Raw genomic sequence first — 4,887 nt, 5'->3', positions numbered from 1 at the left:
ATGTGTGTCTGTGTCTGTGTCTATGTATTGTGGTCATGTTAGAAACAAGCACGGTTAGGTATTGTAGTGCCTCAAACGCCATTTCCCAAATGATGCCTGTATTCCCGTCGCCCTACTTCCCACGCGACGGCCAGCTCCCCAACACCACAATTCACTTCCTTCCTGTAACTCGCCAACAACAACCTCCTCGGCACTCTGACCTGTGAGGGCCGACACCACGGATGCTGACACCGTCGAACCTCAGCTGGAAATGGGGGAGGGGCTGGAGTCATAGGAAAACAGATGAATTCTCTAAGAGCGACCACTGGCACATATCAGCCAATGTTCAAGTACACCTGCAGCTGAAGACATGATGTTAGTGAGGATTCACGTGAGCCAGTTGGGAGAGGTGTATTGGTCCAGGTGAGTGACACTCATTACTAATTCTAAACCTTATTTAACCTAGGCAAGCTCAGTTGAAGCACCCACACACAAACTCTTGACTTTTCATCGACAGCTAGGAACAGTGGGTTAACTGCCTTGTTCAGGGCAAAGCGTACAATTCTTTACCTTGTCAGCTCAAGGGATTCGACCTTTGCAAACCTTTCGGTTCCTAGTCAACGACTCTAACCGCTATGCTACCCCTGCCGCCTGCTAAGTGTGTTACAGTCTTATTGTATTGATATGTCAGTAACACTGCTGAGTTTGTAGGACATTAGTCGCGACTATGTTGAAATCCTGAATCAACTCCTGTCAAAGTATCAATCAAATTGTTTCATTTCATTTAAGCCTTCTAAGTGGTGTTGGTTGTTGGTGTTTCCATTGCCATTATTATTGCTGTGTTGCATCGTCATATACAGGTAAGAACAGCAACATCTATAGTAACAGAGCACTGCACATGTACATAGTCTGAAGCAAGCAGATTGACATACACCAGCAACCACAGTGAGCTATACCCTGAAGGGGATACCTGCTTCACCTGTATTTACAGTATGTTTCAGGCTACTGTACAGTCAAGACACAGGGGTAGATGCACACCGACCGTAGGGCAAGTCCTTCATAATTGCCCTCCCCCGTCACACGGGCAGCACCCACATCTTGGACAGTGCACATCATGGGTCTAGCGTCTAATTCTCATTAATCAGCACAACACCACGGATCGGTACAACCCTACTTTGTGTTACACCTAAAAACATATGTTCCTATCGTACTGTAGGTTCTAATCCTCTCAGAGAAACATAAACCTCTGCCCGGACACTCATGCAAAGCCTCTAAACCAAGTTTATTCATCCCAGAGGATCAATACAGCTGCATTAAAGCAAAAAACATATCACACAAGCACGGGATACTCTTACACTCCTTTCTTCCTATGCTGAGTCTCCTCGCCTACACTTTCTGAACAGCCCACTGATCTCCTGTCTTGCCTCAGACAAACCTAGTGATATCTGTCCTCTTCCTCACCTTCATCTGACCCTCCACCTTGCCCCAAAGTGCTCTCCCTCCCCAACTTACAGCTCGTCATGGTGATCCGTACCACGACCGTCCTCTTTTCCTGCCCCCATAGGATCCCTGTAGACACACAATAACGACCTACATAATGTCAATGTTACCCTCTCTCCCCTCCAGTGACATCGAATAAGAAATATTTTCATATTTCAGAACCCCAACAGTACAATGGATATTGCATAGATGTGAAATCGCTGGCTAGGTTATTTTACCCTTTGTCTTAAAGCTACATCCCCCACCTGTTTTTTTCAACTCGAGTGCTTCAAACAGGCAAGTTTTACTTCACAGAAAGTCTGTCTGCCTTGAAGGCCCTGCAAACATTAGCCACAGTACACATACTAACACCAACTTTTTTGTTTCAAACAAAACTAGAAAACATGACTTCCTAAATAGAACGGCTCCCAGTGCCTCAATGCAAGATAACTGTGGGCCCACTGAAACCACAGCATAGCCATTCATTCCAATGAAGAGAAGCGAAGCATGTGCGGGGGCACAGTCTGCTAGGCATGCGGAGGGTGTGAACAGGGCGGGGACCAAATTGGGAAAGCTGAAACTTTATGCAAAATACTTCGCCACCGCGCTGCTGAAAGTACCATAACACACACAAGTCAATAGAAATATGTTCTGAAAACGTAAATAAAGTCCATGGGTAGAATCTGAATTGTTTACTCTTAGCTTCCTCTCTCCTCGCTTCCTTCTCAAAACCCATTGGAGAGTCAGAGGGGAGGACTCTGGCTTTCTTCATCAATGGGTTTATTGAGAGTAGGAGGAGATGCAAGGAGTATGCCATTGAATCTCCCCCTAGGCTTGCACCACCGCTATCTCCATCTTTCGCCCTCCGCCCCCTACTCCCGACCCCATCCACCTAGAACTGTACACGTATCGGACTGTTGCACTAAGCCGCCTTACTCTGCCGGCTCCCACGAACCAGGCGCGGATGACCTCACTTTCCTGGCCTGTGCTGGTGTGTGTGGCCTTTACCATAACCAGTCCAGGGCAGGCTTCTCACGGTTGGGCTAGCGTTACCATTAATCAGTTACTCCCTCCCACCTTGGTAGCAGCGGTAGCTCAGAACATCCCATTTAAAAGTAGGTAAAAACGTACGACAAATCATTTCAAGTGATTAAAAACAACACGGTTTAGACGTAATCAGATTGGACATGGCTCGGTGAGCAGCTGGCCACATGGTGCCTCTTCTTCACTTTTAGAAAGCCAGAGAACAGAGAATACCAGTTTGTTTGCCGGTCAGCAGTTTAGGCCGGTCGCCGATTGCAGAATTCTGTACACTCTGGTTTAATCGTGATAGCCAGGAATGGAGGTGGGGGAGTCCTCCTTTTGGGTGACCATTGGAAACCAACAGCTTATTTTATATATTAAAATATAGGTTGTGATAAGCTGTAGCCTAATTGGTATTTCATTATGTCGGCCAGGAAGGCTTGCCAATTTTGGTTTCATGTTTGTATAAAAAAAACCACAACTGAACAACTTCCCCCAAAATACATGTTCCACTTTTTTTTATGAAAGCTAGGCTACTTATGGTTTTTAGTCTCTGTGTTCTGTTTCTCTTCTTCCTGTTTGTTGAAGACACTATTCATGAACTTCCCCCAACATTGTCTCTGTGCTCTTCCACTTCTACAAGACCGTTGGTCGGGAATCATTATAGAAGCTACACTGTATGCCCGTTTCACCAAGTGACGATAGCCTAGGGCAGGGGTGTTTAAAAAACTCATTCCACAGAGGCCTAGTGTCTGCAGGTTTTTGGTTTCCTTGTCAATAAGCCTAAGACAAACCAGTGTGGGGGTTCCTAACTAATAGTGATGATTAATTCATCAATCACAGTACAAGGGAGGAGCGAAAAACCGCCGACACTCGGCCCCCCGTGGAAGGAGTTTGACAACCTGTGGCCCTAGGGGGTCCGGCAAACCTTTTTCATCTGGAGTCCACATTACAAATTGATCCTACCATTTCTTGCCAGTTATGATCTTCAATACGCATTGTAGGCTACCTAACCATCGCCCTAGAAAATGCTCTAACAGGCCCCAGACGTGCTGGTCCATCTTCAGCCCATTTATTTTATTTTATTTTATTTCACCTTTATTTAACAGGTACGGCCTAAGTCTGAGAACACAGTTCTCATTGCAACTGCGACTGGCCAAGTAAAGCGCCCTCAGCAGTGGAGACAGACAACCAACACGAGACACATGGAGTAAACAAAACAGTCAATAACATGGTAGAAAAAAAGACATCAATCAGTTATACAATGTGTTCAAAAGGCATCGAGTGTAGGCAATAAACTCGAATAATTACCAATCTTTAGCCAGATTACACTGGAGTGACTACAATATCAGAGATCATGTGCAAGAAGAGATACTGGTGTGCAAAAGAGCAGAAAAGTAAATAAATAAAAGCCAGTATGAGGGGGTAGTAGTAAATTGGTCGGGTAGTTTACAGATGGATATGTACAGCTGCCACGCGACTGCGGTTAGCTGCCCGGATTACACGCACTTTTAAACGTTGTTGACGGAGCCACTAAACACGTCGCCAACTTCAGAGATTTTTGCAATTCTCCAGTTCGCCAGCAGCAGAGAATGGAAGGAAAGGCGCTCCTCAAATGAGGCTTTGGCTTTAGGGAATGATCATGATATACAACCTGCTGGAGCGCGTTGCTGCGTGGTGGATGCTACGCCATCGTGACCAGTGTATGAATGGTGTCGGTCTGCGTAGAGGGTGGATCAGGGAATCGCCCGCAGCAAGCACGCCAACATCATTGATGTATACAGAAAAAAGTCGCCCGAAATTGAACCCTGTGGTTACCCCCATTACCGAGACTGCCAGAGGACCGGACAACATGCCCCGATTTGACACACTGACTCTGTCTGCAAAGTAGTTGCACCAGGCAAGGCCAGTCATCTAGAACAAACGCAGACTACCTGAGTCTGCCGTAAGAATACTGGTGACTTGACAGCGCGAACCACTGCCCATGCCATGCCATGCGAGCTCCCCTAATGCCCTACCCTATACCGAGGAGCTGCTCCCATCTCAGCGGTGTGAATCACGCGACGCCCAGCCTTACCACTGCCCGTCCGCCACCGTGCGCATGTTGCATCTTCTGTCCACTCCACACCCAGACGCGCAACAGCGCACACTCAGGTTGAACCACTATTCAGAACGCAACTCTCGAACCAGCTATATTCATTTGGGGACAGTGCGGAACAACCGCGAAACATTCCTGGCTATTCTAGCTAGCTAGCTACAGCGTTGCTAGCTAATTTGTCCCTGGGATAATTAAACATGTGGGTTGTTATGTTACCTGAAATCCCCAAGTATCTTTTTCTGGATCTTGTAGAAATTTTGCGCCATTTGGTCACACAAAAATCGTGTTTTCTCCACTCTGACAATTAA

Source organism: Salvelinus sp. IW2-2015, unplaced genomic scaffold, assembly GCF_002910315.2.
Source record: "Salvelinus sp. IW2-2015 unplaced genomic scaffold, ASM291031v2 Un_scaffold1586, whole genome shotgun sequence".
Taxonomy (NCBI): Eukaryota; Metazoa; Chordata; class Actinopteri; order Salmoniformes; family Salmonidae; genus Salvelinus; species Salvelinus sp. IW2-2015.
This window is presented reverse-complemented; position numbering follows the sequence as displayed.